The sequence below is a fragment of the Castor canadensis genome, chromosome 16, assembly GCF_047511655.1.
Source record: "Castor canadensis chromosome 16, mCasCan1.hap1v2, whole genome shotgun sequence".
Classification (NCBI taxonomy): Eukaryota; Metazoa; Chordata; class Mammalia; order Rodentia; family Castoridae; genus Castor; species Castor canadensis.
Genome location: NC_133401.1, coordinates 37683932 through 37701623, shown reverse-complemented (window position 1 = coordinate 37701623; position 17692 = coordinate 37683932).

The window sequence follows — 17692 nt, the reverse complement described above, 5'->3', positions numbered from 1 at the left end:
TACCTGCATGACAGGGTTTCATTGGGCAGAAGTGCATAGTTTTTTCCAAAAAGGCCTATTCAGCTGAGTTGTAGAAGCTAATCCATCTCCAAAAGAAAACCATCTATGTTAGAAACTGGAGCATCTAGCACATTGTCTCCCTGTGAGAAATGAGTTAGTTTTTGAAACAATTACCTCATGGGAATCAGGGTTTCCAAAGGTGACAAACACTAATATTTTTGAAATAGGCCTATTCAGCTGAGTTGAAGAATCATTATGTATCCCTTGATGAAATCCATGTATGGTAGAAGGCTCAGCATATAGCACATTGTTTCCCCATAAGAATTGAGTTAGTTTTTGAAAGGAATACTTCCTGCCTGTCAGGGTTTTCAAGGGCGATAAATGGACATTTGCTTCCATATAGGCCTATTCAACCGAATTAAGATTCACATGAATCTCTCTATAGAAAACCATCTATGTTAGAAGCAGCTCATCTAGCACATTCTTTCTGTGTGAGAATTGAGTTAGGTTTTGAAAGGAGTACCTAATGCCAGTCAGGGTTGTAAGGTGAAATAACACTCGTTTTTTTCCAAAGGTCTATTCAGCTAGGTTGAAGAAACACGTCCCTCTCAAAGAAAAGCATCTTCTATAGAAACTGGAGCATGTAGCACTTTGCTTGACTGTGACAATTAAGTTAGTTTTGAACAGATTACTGCCTGCCCATCAGGGTTTTCCAGGGAAATAAAGGCTCCTTTTTTCAAAATAGACCTATTCAGGTGAATTGAAGATACATATGAATCTCTCAAAAGAAAACCACCTAAGATAGAAGGTGGAGCATCTAGCACTGTGTTTCCCTGTGAGAATTGAGGGAGTTCTTGAGAGGAACACTTCTGGCCTGTCATAGTTTAAAAGGGCAAGAATCACACATTTTCTTACAAATAGGCCTATGCAGCTGAGTTGAAGAAACACATGTATCTCTTGAAGGAAAAGTATCTCAGTTAGAGGCAGGAGCATCTAGCAACTTGTTTACCAGTGAGAATTGACTTAATTTTTGAAAACAATACTGCCTGCCTATTATGGTTTTCAAGGGGTAGAAACACTCATTTTGTTCCAAATAGGCCTATTGAACTGAATTATAGAAAAACAGGTACCTCTGGAAAGAAAACCATCTGTGTTAGAAGGTGGTGCATCTAGCATGTTGTTTACCTCAAAGAATTGGATTAGCTTTTGAAAGGAATATTGTGTGCCTATCGTGGTTTTCTAGTGGTATGAATGCTCAAATTGATCAAACAGTACTTTTCAGGTGAGATGAACAAAGTCATGATCTTTCCAAAGAAAATAATCCACATCAGAAAGTAGAATCTCTAGATCATTGTTTCCCTGTGAGTATTGAGTTTGTTTTTGAAGGAATATTATATGGTTATCAGAGTTTTCAAGGGATAGAAATATTCATTTGTTTAAAATAGGACTTTTCAGGTGAATTTAAGAAACACATGTATCTCTCAAAAGAAAACCACTTAAGTTAGAAAGTGGATCATCTAGCACAGTTTCCCTGAGAGACTTAGTCACTTTTGAAGGAATATATGCATCATATAAGGGCTTGAACATGGAAGAATTGGATATTTTGTTTCAACAGGCCAATTCATCTGAGTTGAAGAAACATATGCATACCTTGAAAGAAAACCATCTATGTTAGAAGGTGGAACATCTAGCACATTGTTTCCCTGTGAGAATTGAGTGTATTTTGCAAAGGAACATTGCCTTACCATTAAGATTTTCAAGGTAGAAACCCTCACTTTGTTCCAAAAAGGCATACTAAGCTGAGTTTAACAAAAAAAATATTCCTCGAAGGAAAGCCATCCACCTTGGAATGTGGAACATCAAGCACATTGTTTCCTTGTGTGACTTACTTAGATTTTGGAAAAATTCTACCTGCATAACAGGGTTTAATGAGGCAGAAATGCATAGTTTTTTCCAAAAAGCCTATTCAGCTGAATTGTAGAAGTACATCCATCTCCAAAAGAAAACCATCTACATTAGAAACTGGAGCATCTAGCACATTGTATCCCTATGAGAATTGAGTCAGTTTTGGAAAAAATTACCTCATGGGAACGAGGGATTCAAAGGTGACAAACACTCAGATTTTCGAAATAGGCCTATTCAGATGAATTGAAGTAACATATGTATTCCTCGAAAGAAAAGCATCTATGTTAGAAGGCTCAGCATCTAGCACACTGTTTCCCTGTGAGAATTGAGTTAGTTTTTGAAAGGAATACTTCCCGCCAGTCAGGGTTTTCAAGGGCGATAAACACACATTTGGTTCCATATAGGCCTATTCAACTGAATTAAGATTCACATGAATCTCTCTATGGAAATCCATCTATGTTAGAAGCAGCTCATCTAGCACATTGTTTCTGTGTGAGAATTGGGTTAGGTTTTGAAAGGAATACAGAATGCGAATCAGGGTTTCAAGGTGATGTAATACTCATTTTTTTTCCAAAGTCCTATTCAGCTGAGTTGAGGAAACATATGTCTCTCTCAAAGAAAATCATCTACTATAGAAGTGGCGCATTTGGCACTTTGCTTGCCTGTGAGAATCAAGTTAGTTTTTGGCCACAATATTGCCTGCCTTGCAGGGTTTTCAAGGGGAATAAAGGCTCCTTTGTTCAAAATAGTCCTATTCAGGTGAATTGAAGAAGCATATGTATCTCTCAAAAGAAAACCACCTGACGTAGAAGGTCGAGTATCTAGCACATTTTTTCCCTAGGAGAATTGAGTGAGTTTTTGAAAGGAACACTTCTCGTCTATCATGGTTTTAAATAGGCCTGTGGAGCTGAGTTGAAGAAACACACGTATCTCTCAAAGGAAAAGTATCTCAGTTAGAGTTAGGAGCATCTAGCACCTTGTTTACCAGTGAGAATTTACTTAGTTTTTGAAAACAGTACTACATGCCTATTACAGTTTTTAAGGGGTAGAAACACACATTTTGTTAAAAATATAGCTACTCAGCTGAGTTGAAGAAACACATGTATCGCTCAAAAAAAATGTCTGTTTTTGGTGGAAAATCTAGCACCATGTTTTTGTGAGAATTGAATTAATTTTTCAAAGGAATACTGCCTATCAGGGTTTTCAAGGGGGAGAAACACTAAATTTGCTCATAATAGGCCTATTCTGCTGAGTTGAAGAAAAACGTGTATCTCTCAAAGGAAAAGCATATAATTTACAAGCAGGAGCATCTGGCACCTTGTTCACCTGTCATAATTAACTTAGTTTTTGGAAAGAATACTGCCTATCTATTATGGTTTCAAGGGGCAGAAGCACACATTTTGTTAAAAATAGGACTATTCAGCTCAGTTGAAGAAACACATGCATTCCTGAAAAGTAAACCATGTATGTTAGAAAGTGGAGCATCTCTCAAGTTTTTCCCTGTGATTGTTGTGTTAATTTCTTTAAAGGAATACTGCACTTCAATCTGGGCTTTCTAAGGTGAGAAATGCTTTAGCTGTTCCAAATAGGCCGAATTAACTGAATGATAGAAAAACACTTACCTCTGAAAGAAAAGCATCTGTGTTAGAAGGTGGTGAATGTAGTATGTTGTTTCCCTGGGAAAACAGAATTAGTTTTTGAGTGGACTACCATTTGCCCATCATGGTTTTCTAGGGGGCGAAGGCTCAAATTGATCAAATAGTCCTATTCTGGTGAGATGAAGACACACATGTATCTTTCCAAAGAAAACCATCCATATGAGAAGGTACAATCTCTAACACATTATTTCCCTGTGAGAATTGAGTTTGTTTTGAAAGGAATATTGCATACCTATTAGGGTTTCCAAGGGATAGAAATGCTCATTGGTTTAAAATAGGCCTTTCAGGTGATTTGAAGAAACATGTATCTCTCAAAAGAAAACCACCTAAGTTAGAAGGTGGATCAATCTAGCACATTGTTTGCCTGTGAGAATTTACTTAGTTTTTGAAGAAATACATCCAGAATATAAGGGTTTAAAAATGGAAGAATCGGACAAGGGAGGGATGAGGATAGGTAAGACACCTAAAAAACTAGCTAGCATTTGTTGCCCTTAACGCAGAGAAACTAAAGCAGATACCTTAAAGCAACTGAGGCCAATAGGAAAAGGGGAACAGGTACTAGAGAAAAGATTAGATCAAAAAGAATTAACCTAGAAGGTAACACCCACACACAGGAAATCAATGTGAGTCAATGCCCTGTATAGCTATCCTTATCTCAACCAGCAAAAACTCTTGTTCCTTCCTATTATTGCTTATACTCTCTCTACAACAAAATTAGAAATAAGGGCAAAATAGTTTCTGCTGGGTATTGAGGGGTGGGGGCGAGAGGGAGGGGGCGGAGTGGGTGGTAAGGGAGGGGGTGGGGGCAGTGGGGAGAAATGAACCAATCCTTGTATGCACATATGAATAATAAAAGAAAAATGAAAAAAAATGGAAGAATCGGACATTTTGTTTCAATAGGCCAATTCATCTGAGTTGATGAAACATATGTATCTCTTGAAAGAAAACTGTCTATGGTAGAAGGTGGAACACCTAGCACATTGTTTCTGTGTGACAATGGAGTGCGTTTTGGTAAGGAATATTGCCTGACCATCAGGTTTTTCAAGGGCAAAAACACTCACTTTGTTCCAAAAAGGCATATTAAGCTGAGTTGAAGAAGAATATATATCTCTCAAAAGAAAATCATGTACATTGGAATGTGGAATATCAAGCACATTGTTTCCTTGTGTGACTGAGTTAGTTTTTGGAAGCAATTCTACCTGCATAGCTGGGTTTCAAGAGGCAGAAACACATGGTTTTTTTCAAAATAGGCCTATTCACCTTAATTGCAGAAGCACATCCATTCTGAAAGAAACCATCTATGTTAGAAACTGGAGCATCTATCATATTGTTTTCCTTTGAGAATTAAGTTCGTTTTGGAAAAAAAATACTGCCTGCTTATCAGGGATTTCAAGGGTGACAAACACTCATTTTTTCCAAATAGAGCTATTCAGCTGAACTGAATAAACACATGTAGATGTGAAAAGCATGTATGTTCGAATGTGGACCATCTAGTACTATGTTTCCCTGTGAGAATCGAATTAGTTTTTGAGAGGAATACTGCCTGCCAAATGGGTTTTCAAGAGGGATATCGCTGAATTTGCTCAAAATAGAACCATTCATCTGAGTTGAAGAAATACGTGTTTCTCTTGAAGGAAATCCATCTAGCTAAAAGCAGGAGCATCTAGAACCTTCTTTCACAGTGAGAATTGAGTTAGTTTTTGAAAGGAACACTAACTGCCTAAAAGGGATTTCGGGGGTAGAAAAACACATTTTGTTTCAAATAGACCTGTTTAGCTGAGTTGAAAAAAGACATGTTTTTCTGAAGAAAACCCATCTAAGTTAGAACCAGGAGCATCTAGAACCTTCTTTCAGAGAGAGTTGAGTCAGTTTTTGAAAGGAACACTACCTGCCTAACAGGGGTATTTCAAGGGGTAGAAACACACATTTAGTTTCAAAGAGGCCTATTCAGCTAAGTTGAGGAAACAAAAGTATGTCTTGAAAGAAAACCATCTTCGTTTGAAAGTGGGGAAATTGGAAACTTTTTCCCTGTGATTACTGTGTTAGTTTTTTAAAGGAATACTTCACTTCAACAAGGGTATTCAAAGGTGAGAAATGCTCATTTTGTTCCAAATAGGCCTATTGAATTGAATTGCAGGAAAATATGTACCTCTGAAAAGAAAAGCATCTGTGTTAGAAGGTTGTGCATCTAGCATGTTGTTTGCCTGGGAGAATTGGATTAGTTTTTGAAAGAAATATTGTGTGCCTATCATGGTTTTCTAGGGCTATGAATGCTCAAATTGATCAAACAGTCCTTTTCAGGTGAGATGAAGAAACTCATGTATCTGTCCAAATAAAACAATCCACATCAGAAGGTAGAATCTCTAGATCCATGTTTCCCTGTGAGAATTGAGTTTGTTTTTGAAAGGAATATTGTATGCCTATCAGAGTCTCCAAGGGATAGAAATATTCATTTGTTTGAAATAGGACTTTTCAGGTGAATTTAAGAAACACATGTATCTCTCAAAAGAAAACCACCTAAGTTAGAAGGTGGATCATCTAGCACATTGTTTCCCTGAGAGACTTAGTCACTTTTGAAGGAATACATCCATCATATAATTGTTTGAAAATGGGAGAATTGGACATTTTTTTTTCAACAGGTCAATTCATCTGAGTTGAAGAAACATATGCATCTCTTGAAAGAAAACCATCTATGTTAGAAGGTGGAACATCTAGCACATTGTTTCCCTGTGAGAATTGAGTGTGTTTTGGAAAGGAATACTGCCTGACCATTAGGATTTTCAAGGTAGAAACCCTCACTTTGTTCCAGAAAGCAAATTAAGCTGAGTTGAACAAAAAAATACATCACTCGAGGGAAGCCATCCACCTTGGAATATGGAACATCGAGCGCATTGTTTCCTTGTGTGACTGTGTTAGCTTTTGGAAAAATTCTACCTGCATAACAGGGTTTCACAAGTCAGAAACGCATAGTTTTTTCCAAAAAGGCCTATCCAGCTGAATTGTAGAAGCTCATCCATCTCTGAAAGAAAACCATCTATGTTGGAAACTGGAGCATCTAGCACATTGTCTCCCTATGAGAATTGAGTCAGTTTTGGAAAAAATTACCTCATGAGAACGAGGATTCCAAAGGTGACAAACACTCAGATTTTTTGAAATAGGCCTATTCAGATGAATTGAAGTAACATGTATTCATCAAAAGAAAACCATCTATGTTAAAAGGCTCAGCATCTAGCACACTGTTTCCCTGTGAGAATTGAGTTAGTTTTTGAAAGGAATACTTCCCGCCAGTCAGGGTTTTCAAGGGCGATAAATGCACATTTGGTTCCATATAGGCCTATTCAACTGAATTAAGATTCACATGAATCTCTCTATGGAAATCCATCTATGTTAGAAGCAGCTCATCTAGCACATTGTTTCTGTGTGAGAATTGGGTTAGGTTTTGAAAGGAATACAGAATGCGAATCAGGGTTTCAAGGTGATGTAACACTCATTTTTTCCCAAAGTCCTATTCAGCTGAGTTGAGGAAACACATGTCTCTCTCAAAGAAAAGCATAAACTATAGAAAGTGGAGCATTTGGCACTTTGCTTGCCTGTGAGAATCAAGTTAGTTTTTGGCCACAATACTGCCTACCTTGCAGAGTTTTCTAGGGGAATAAAGCTCCTTTGTTCAAAATAGTCCTATTCAGGTGAATTGAAGAAGCATATGTATCTCTCAAAAAAAAAAAAAAAAACCACCTGAGGAACAAGGTGGAGCATCTAGCACATTTTTTCCCTAGGAGAATTGAGTGAGTTTTTGAAAGGAACACTTCCCATCTATCACGGTTTTAAATAGGCCTGTGGAGCTGAGTTGAAGAAACACACATCTCTCAAAGGAAAAGTTTCTCAGTTGGAAGCAGGAGCATCTCGCACCTTGCTTACTTGTGAGAACTGACTTAGTTTTTGAAAACAATACTGTCTGCCTATTACAGTTTTCAAGGGGTAGAAACACACATTTTTTTAAAAATACGGCTACTCACCTGAGTTGAAGAAACACATGTATTTCTCAAAAAAACCCCATGTCTGTTAGTTGGTGGAAAACCTAGCACCACGTTTTTCTGTGAGAATTGAGTTAATTTTTCAAAGGAATACTGTCTGCCCATCTGGGTTTTCAAGTGGGAGAAAAACTAAATTTGCTCATAACAGGCCTATTTTGCTGAGTTGAAGAAACATGTGTATCTCTCAAAGGAAAATCATCTAAATAACAAGCAGGAGCAACTAGCACCTTGTTTACCTGTCATAATTAACTTAGTTTTTGGAAAGAATACTGTCTACCTATTATGGTTTGAAGGTGTAGAAACACACATTTTGTTAAAAATAGGCCTATTCAGCTGAGTTGATGAAACACATGTATTCCTCAAAAGAAAACCATGTACGTTAGAAAGTGGAGCATCTTGCAAGTTTTTCCCTGTGATTATTGTGTTAGTTTTTTTAAAGGAATACTGCACTTCAATCAGGGTTTTCAAAGGTGAGAAATGCTTTAGTTGTTCCAAATAGGCCAAATCAATAGAATTGTAGAAAAACATTTACCTTTGGAAAGAAAATCATCTGTGTTAGAAGGTAGTGAATGTAGTTCGTTTTTTCCCTGGGAGTATGGAATTAGCTTTTAAAGGAATACCGCTTGCCCATCATAGTTTTCTATGGGGTGGAAGGCCCAAAGTGATCAAATAGTCCTATTCCGGTGAGATGAAGAAATACATGTATCTTTTCAAAGAAAACCATCTATATGAGAAGGTAGAATCTGTAACACATTGTTTCAATGTGAGAATTGAGTTTGTTTTGCATGCCTATCAGGGTTTCCAAGTGATAGAAATGCTCATTGGTTTTAAATAGGCCTTTCAGGTGATTTGAAGAAACATGTATCTTTCAAAGAAAACCACCTAAGTTAGAAGATAGAACATCAAGCACACTGTTTCCCTGTGAAAATTTACTTAGTTTTTGAAGGAATACATGCAGCATATGAGGGTTTAAAAATGGAAGAATCTAACATTTTGTTTCATTAGGCTAATTCATCTGAGTTGAAGAAACATAAGTACCGCTTGAAAGAACACCATCTATGTTAGAACCTGGAAAAGTTTGTGAGGAGTGAGTGCGTTTTGGAAAGAATATTGCCTGACCACCAGGATTTTCAAGGGTAGAAACCCTCACTTTGTTCCAAAAAGGCATATTAAACTGAGTTGAAGAAGAATATATATCTCTCGAAAGGAGATCATCTACATTGGAATGTGGAACATCAAGCACATTGTTTACTTTGTGACAGAGTTAGTTTTGGGAAGCAATTCTACCTGCATAACTGGGTTTCAAGAGGCAGAAACACATGGTTTTTTTCATATAGGCGTATTCATCTGAATAGCGGAAGCACATCCATGTCTGAAAGAAATGATCTACGTTAGAAACTGGAGCATCTAGCACATTGTTTCCCTGTGAGAATTGAGTTCATTTTGGAAAAATACACTGCCTACTTTAGGGATTTCAAGGGTGGCAAAACTCAGGTTTTCCAAATAGAGCTATTCAGCTGAATTGAATAAACACATGTATCTTCTGAGTGAAAAGCATCTGTGTTAAAAGGTGGACCATCTAGCACTTTGTTTCACTGTGATAATTCAATTAGTTTTGGAAAGGAATACTGCCTGCCAAAATGGATTTTCAAGAGGGATAATGCTCAATTTGCTTGAAATAAGCTTATTTAGCTGAGTTGAAGAAATATGTGTTTTTCTTGAAGGAAAGCCATCTAGCTAAAAGCAGGAGCGTCTAGCACTTTCTTTTACAGTAAGAATTGAGTTAGCTTTTGAACAGAACACTACCTGCCTAACAGGGATTTCAGGGGGTAGAAAAACACATTTTGTTTCAAATAGGCCTATTCAGCTATGTTGAAGAGACACGTATTTCTCTGAAGGAAAGCCATCTAAGTTCAAACCAGGAGCATATAGAACTTTCTTTCATAATGAGAATTGAGTCAGTTTTTGAAAGGAATACTACCTGCCTAAAAGGGATTTCAACGGGTAGAAACACACATTTAGTTTTAAAGAGGCCTGTTCACCTGAGTTGAGAAAACAAATGTACCTCTTGAAAGAAAATCATGTAAGTTAGAAAGTGGAGAATCTGGAAACTTTTTCCCTGTGATTCTATGTTAGTTTTTTAAAGGAATACTGCACTTCAATCAGGGTTTTCAAAGGTGAGAAACACTCATTTTGTTTCCAACAGGCCTATTGAAGTGAATTGCAGAAAAACATGTACTTCTGGAAAAAAAAGCATCTGTGTTAGAAGGTGGTGCATGTAGCATGTTGTTTACCTGTGAGAATTGGGTTAGTTTTTGAAAGGAATACTGGCTGCCTTTCATGGTTTTCTAGGGGTATGAATGCTCAAATTTATCAAACAGTCCTATTGAGGTGAGATGAAGAAACTCATGTATCTGTCCAAAGAAAACAATCCACATCAGAAGATAGAATCTCTAGATCATTGTTTCCCTGTGAGAATTGAGTTTGTTTTTGAAAGGAGTATTGCATGTCTATCTGAGTTTCCAAGGGACAGAAATATGCATTTGCTTAAAATAGGCCTTTTCAAGTTAATTGAAGAAACACATGTATGTCTCAAAAGAAAACCACCTAAGTTAGAAGGTGGATCGTCTAGCACATTTTTTCCCTGTGAGAATTTACTTAGTTTTTGTAGGAATACATTCAGAATGTAAGGGTTTAAAAACAGAACAATTGGACATTTTGTTTCAAAAGGCCAATTCAGCTGTGTTGAGGAAACATGTGTATCTCTTGAAAGAAAACAATCTATTTTAGAAGGTCGAACATCTAGCACATTGTTTCCCTGTGAGAACTGAGTGCATTTTGGAATGGAATACTGCCTGACCATCAGAGTTTTCAATGGGGAGAAAAGCTCTTTTGTATAAAATAGGCCTTTTTAGGTGAATTGGAGAAAAATCTGTATCTCTCAACAATAAACCACCTAAGCCAGAAGTTTGAGCATGTAGCTCATTGTTTCCCTGTGACGATTTACTTTGTTTTTGAAAGGAATACATCCTGTATATGATCTTTAAATAGGGAAGAATCAGACATTTTGTTACAAATAGGCATATTCAGGTGAGTTGAAGAAACATATGTATCTCTCAAAAGAAAACCATCTATGTTAGAAGGTTCAGCACCTAGCACATTGTTTCCCTTTGAGAATTGAGTAAGTTTTTGAAAGGAATACTTCCTGCCAGTCAGTGTTTTCAAGGGCAATAAATGCACATTTGTTTCCCTATATGTCTATTCAACTGAATTAAGATTCACAAGAATCTCTCTAAAGAAAACCATCTATGTTAGAAGCAGCTTCATCTAGCACATTCTTTCTGTGTGAGAATTGAGTTAGGTTTTGATGGAATACAGAATATCAATCAGGGTTTCAAGGTAATATAATGCTCGTTTTTCTCCAAAGGCCTATTCAGCTGAGTTGAAGAAACACATGTCTCTCTCAAACAAAAGCATCTACTATAGGAATTGGAGCATCTAGCACTTTGCTGGCCAGTGAGAATTAAGTTACTTTTTTAACAGAATCATGCCTGCCCTTCAGGGTTTTCCAGGGGAATAAAGGCTTCTTTGTTCAAAATAGTCCTACTCAGGTGAATTGAAGAAACATATGTATTCCTGAAAAGAAAACCACCTAAGATAGAAGGTGGAGCATCTAGCACCTTGTTTCCCTGTGAGAATTGTCTTAGGTTTTGAAAATAATACTGCCTTCCTATTACTATTTTCAAGGGTTAAAAACACACATTTTGTTTAAAATACAGCTATTCAATTGAGTTGAACAAACACATATATCTCTGAACGAAAACCATCTATGTTAGAAGGTGGAAAATCTAGCACCAATTTTCTCTGTGAGAATTGGTTTAATTTTTCAAAGGAATACTGCCTGCCCATCAGGTTTTTTAAGATGGAGAAATGCTAAATTTGCTCATAATAGACCTATTTAGCTGAGTTGAATAAACACGTGTATCTCTTGAAGGAAAAGCATCTAAGTTAGAAGCAGGAGCATCTAGCACCTTGCTTACCTGTGATAATTAACTTATTCTTTCAAAAGAATACTGCCTACTCTTTAAGGTTTTCAAGTGGTAGATTCACTCATTTTGTTAAAAATAGGCCTATTCAGCAGAATTTAAGAAACACATGTATCTCTTGAAAGAAAACCATCTATGTCTGAAGGTGGAAAATCTAGCACATTGTTTCCCTATGAGATTTGAATTAGTTTTTGGAAGGAATATTGCCTGCCAAAAAGCGTTTTCAAGCAGGAGATTCATTCAATTTGCTCGAAATATGCCTTTTCAGGTGCATTGAAGAAACACATGTTTCTCTTGAAGGAAAGCCATCTAAGTTAGAAGCAGGAGCATCTAGCACCTTCTTTTGCAGTTTGAATTGAGTCAGTTTTTGAAAGAAATACTACCTGCCTAACAGGGATATCAAGGGGTAGAAACACACATTTTGTTTCAAATAGGCCTATTCAGCTGAGTTGATGAAACACATATATCTCTCAAAAGAAAACCATCACATCAGAAAGCGAAACATTTGGCAACTTTTTCTGTGATTATTGTGTTAGTTTTTTAAAGGAATACTGCATTTCAATCAGTGTTTTGAAAGGTGAGAAATGCTCATTTTGTTCCAAATAGGCCTATTCAAGTGAATTGTAGGAAAGCATGTACCTCTTAAAAGAAAAGCATCTGTGTTAGAAGTTGTTGCATCTAGCATGTTGTTTCATGGCAATAATTGCATTAGTTTTTGAAAGCCATAACCCCTCTCCATCATGGTTTTCAAGGGGGAGAAACCCTCACTTTGTTCCAAATAGGCCTATTCTGCACAATTGTAGTAACACATGTATCTCTTGAAAGAAAAACATTTACGTTTGAAAGTGGAGCATCTAGCCCTTTGATTGCCTGTGGAAATTAAGTTAGTTTTTGAATGGAATACTCTCTGCCCATCATGGTTTTCAAGAGGAAAAAGGCTCATTTTTTCAAAATAGGCCTAATAAGGTCTATTGAAGAAACATATGTATGTCTCAAAATAAAACCTCCTAAGTTAGTAGGTGCAGCATCTATCACATTGTTTCCCTGTGAGAACTGAGTAATGAAATTAATTCTTCCAGCTTATCATGGTTTAAGAGGGGAAGAATTGCACATATTGTTATAAATAGACTTATTCTGCTGAGTTAAAGAAACATATGCATCTCTTGAAAGAATAACATTTATGTTAGAAGGTGAAATATCTAACACATTGTATCTTTGTGAAAACTGAGTTACTTTTTGAAAGTTATACTGCCTATCAGTCAAGGTTTGCAAGGGGAATAAATGCACATTTGGTTCCATTAAAGGCCTACTCAACTGAATTAAGATTCACATGAATCTCTCTAAAGAAGACCATCTATGTTAGAAGCAGCTTCATCTAGTACATTCTTTCTGTGTGAGAATTGAGTTAGGTTTTGAAAGGAATAAAGAATGCCAATCAGGGTTTCAAGGTGAATTAACACTCGTTTTTTTCCAAAGGCCTATTCAGCTGAGTTAAAGAAACACATGTCTTTCTCAAAAGAAAAGCATCTACAGTAGAAAGTGGAGCCTCTAGCACTTTGCTTTCCTGTGAGAATTAAGTTCTTTTTTAAAGGAGTACTGCGTGCCATTCAGAGTTTTCCAAGGGAATAAAGGCTCCTTGTTCAAAAAATTCCTATTCAGGTGATATGAAGAAGCATATGTATCTCTCAAAAGAAAACCACCTAAGATAGAAGGTGGACCATCAGCACATTGTTTCCCTGTGAGAATTGAGTAGTGAGGTTTTGAAAGGAGTATTTGCAGCCTATCATGGTTTAAAAGGGTAAGAATCACACATTTTCTTCCAAATAGGCCTATGCAGCTGAGTTGAAGGAACACATGTATCTCTCGAAGGAAAATTATCTAAGTTAGAAGCAGGAACATCTAGCACTTTGTTTATCTGTGAGAATTGACTTAGTTTCTGAAAAAAATGCTGCCTGCCTATTATGGTTTTCAGGGGGTGGAAATACACATTTTGTTAAAAATATGGCTATTCAGCTGAGTTGAAGAAACACATGTATCTATTGAAAGAAAACCATCTATGTTCTATGGTGGAAAATCTAGTACCATGTTTCTCTATGAGAATTGAGTTAATTTTTCAAAGTAATACTGCCTTCCCATCAGGGTTTTCAAGGGAGAGTAATCCTTACTTTAGTCTAAAAATGCATATTTAGTGGACTTGAAGAAACACGTGTATCATTCTTAAGAAAACCATCTATGATAGAAAGTGGAATGACTAGTCATAGTTTCAAGGTGAGATTTGAGTTAGTTTTTGAAAGGAATACTGCCCTCCATTCAGGATTTTCAAGGGGAATAAATGCACATTTGTTTCCAATAGGCTTATTCAAGTGAAATAAGATTCAGATGTATCTCTCTAAAAAAAATATTCTATGTTAGAAAGTGGAGAATCTAGCACATTGCTTCCCTGTGATTCCAGGGTAAGTATTTAAAGGAATATTGCCTTCCAATAATGCTTGTCAAAGGTGAAGACACCAATTTTGTTCCAAATAGACATATTCAGCTGAACTGTAGAAACACATCTAAGTCTGGAAAAATAAGCATCTATGTTATAAGGTGGAGCACTGAGCACATTGTTTCACTGTGATTATTGAGTTCGTTTTTTTTATGGAATACTGCCTTCCAATCAAGATTGTCAAAGGTTAGGAAAGTTCATTTTGTTTCAAATAGAGGTATTCAGCTGAATTCTAGAAACACATCCATCTCTAGAAAGAAAAGCATCTGTGTTAGAAGGTGGAGCATCTAGAGTGTGGTTTTCCTGTGAGAATTGTGTTAGTTTTTGAAAGGAAAACTACCTGCCCATCATGGTTTTCCAGGGGGAGAAACACTCAAATTGTTCCAAATAGGCCTATTCAGGTGAGTTGAAGAACTGCATCTATCTCTTGAAAGAAAACCATCTATGTTAGATGGAGGATCATCTAGCACATCATTTCCCTGTAAGAATTGACTTAGTTTTGGAAAGGAAAACTGCCCTCCCATCATGGTTTTCAAGGGAGAGAAACACTCAAATTATTCCAAATAAGCCTATTCAGGTGAATTGAAGAAACACTTCTCTCTCTTGAAAGAACACCATGTACGGTAGAAGCATGAGCATCTAGCACCTTGTATTCCTGTGAGAATTCAGTTTATTTTTGAAAGGAATACTTCTAGTCCATCAGGGATTTAATTGGTGAGAAACCTTCTCTTTGTTCCAAATATGCCATTTCAGATCAATTGTAGAAACACATACATTTCTCCAAAGAAAAACATCTTGTAAGAAGATGAGCATTGAGCACTGTTTGCCTGTGAGAATTAAGTTAGTTTTTGAAAGGAATACTGCCATCCATCAGGGTTTTCAAGGGGGAAAATGTTCGTTTGTTCAAAATAAGCCTATTTACATGAATTGAAGAAACACATGTATCTCTGAAAAGAAAACCACCTAAGCTAGAAGGTGGAGCATCTTGCACTTTGTTTCTCTGCGAGTATTGAGTTAGTTTTTGAAAGGAATACTTCCTGCCAATCGGGGATTTCAAAGGTGAGAAACACTCATTTTTTCCAAATAGACCAATTCAGCTGAATTGCATAAACATATGTATCTCTTGAAAGAAAAGCATCTATGTTACAAGGTGGAGGATCTAGCACTTTGTTTCCCTGTGAGAATTGAGTTAGTTTTTGAAAGGAATACTGCCTGGCCATCAGGGTTTTGAAGGGGGGGAAGCAGTCATTTGGCTCCAAATACGACTATACAGCTGAGTTGAAAAAACACATATATTTCTTGAAGGAAAACCATCTAAGTTAGAAGAAGGAGCATTCAGCATCTTGTTTACCTGTGAGAATTGAGCTGGTTTTTGAGAGGAATACTGCATGCCAATCAGGTATTTCAATGGTGAGAATCCCTCATTTTTTTCTTCATAGGCCTGTTCAGCTGAATTGAAGAAACACATGTATCTCTAGAAAGAAAGCCTTATAAATTAGAAGGTGGAGCATCTACCATATTGTTGCCCTGTGAGAAATGAGTTAGTTTTTGAAAGGAATACTACTGCCCCTCAGAGTTAAAAAGGGGAAAAACACTCAATTTTTCCAAATAGGCCTATTCTTCTGAGTTGAAGAAACATATTACCTCTTGGAAAACAATCTAAGTTAGAAGTAGGAGCATCTAGCACTTTGTTTACCTGTGAGAATTGAGTTAGTTTTTGAAAGAATACTGCATGCCTATTAGAGTTTTCAAGAAGTAGAGACACACATTTTGTTCCACATAGGCCTATTCAGCTCAGTTGAAGAAATACATGTATCTCTCAAAAGAAAACCATCTAAGATACAAGCAGGAGCATTGAGCACCTTATTTACCAATGAGAATTGAATTAGTTTTTGAAAGGAATACTGCCTGCCCTTCAGGGTTTTCAATGGGTAGAAACGCACATTTTGTCTCAAATAGGACTTTTTGGCACATTGTTGAAACACATGATATATCTCTCAAAAAAAAGCATGTAAGTTAGAAGGTTGAGCATCTAGAATGTTCTTTCCCCATGAGAATTGAGCCAATTTTTGAAAGGAAACCGCCCCCCCATCACTGTTTTCCTGGGGGATAAACCCTCACTTTTTCCTAATATGTCTATTCAGCAAAATTATAGAAACACATGTATCTCTCCAAAGAAGAACATTTATGTTATAAGGTGGAGCATCTAGCACTTTGTTTGCCTGTGATAATTAAGTTAGTTTTTCAAAGGAATACTGCCTGCCCATCAGGATTTTCCAGGGGGATAAAGGCTCATTTGTTCAACATAGGACTATTCAGGTGAATTAAAGACACATATATATATCTGTCAAAAGAAAACCACCTAAGTTAGAAGGTTTAGCACCTAGCACAATGTTTCCCTGCGAGAATTGAGTTAGTTCTTGAAAGGATTATTGCCTGCCAATCAGGGTTTTCAAGGGAGAGAAACACTCAATTGGCTCTAAATATGCCTATTCAACTGAGTTGAAGAAACACATGTATTTCTTGAAGATAAACTATCTAAGTTAGAAGCAGGACCATCTAGCACCTTGTTCATTTGTCAGAATTGTGTTAGTTTTTAAAAGAATATTGCATGCCTATTAGGGTTTTCAAGGGGTAGAAACACACATTTTTTCCTAATAGGCCTATTCTGCTGAGTTGAAAAAACACATGTATCTCTTGAAAGAAAACCATCTAAGATAGAAGCAGGCGTATCTAGCACTGTTTCCCAGTGAGAATTGAGTCAGTTTTTGAATGGAATACCTCCTGTCTAACCAGGTTCTCAAGGGGTAGAAACACAGATTTTTTTCCAAATATCCTATTCAAGTGAACTGTACACACACATGTATCTCTCGAATAAAAATGATCTAAGTTAGAAGGTCGAGCATCTAGCACGATGGTTCCCTGTGAGAATTGAGTTAGTTTTTTAATGGAATACCACCTCCCCATGACAGTTTTCAAGAGGGAGAAACCCTCACTTTTTTCCTAATAGGCCTATTTAGCACAATTGTACGAAACACATGTATCTCTCGAAGAAAAATATCTATGTTAGAAGGTGGAGCATCTAGCACTTTGTTTGCCTGTGAGAATTAAGTTAGCTTTTGGAAGGAGTATTGCCTGTGCATCAGGGTTTTCTAGGGGGAAAAAGGTTCATTTGTTCAAAATAGGCCTATTCAGCTGTGTTGAAGAAACATATGTATCACTCAAAAGAAAACATTCTATGTTAGAAGGTGGAGAATCTCCCACATTGTTTCCCTGTGATTCCTGAGTAACGTTTTTAAAGGAATATTGCCTTCCAATAATGGTTGTCAAAGGTGAGAATGCTCATTTTGTTTCAAATAGACAATTCAGAGGAACTGTAGAAACACATCTAGTTCTGGAAAAAAAAGCATCTATGTTATAAGGTGGAGCATCTAGCACATTGTTTCCAGGTGAGAAGTGAGTTCTTTTTCAAAAGAAATATTCTCTGCCTAACATGCTTCAAGGGCAGAAATGCACATTTTGTTCCAAATAAGCCTGATCAACTGAGTTGAAGAAACACAT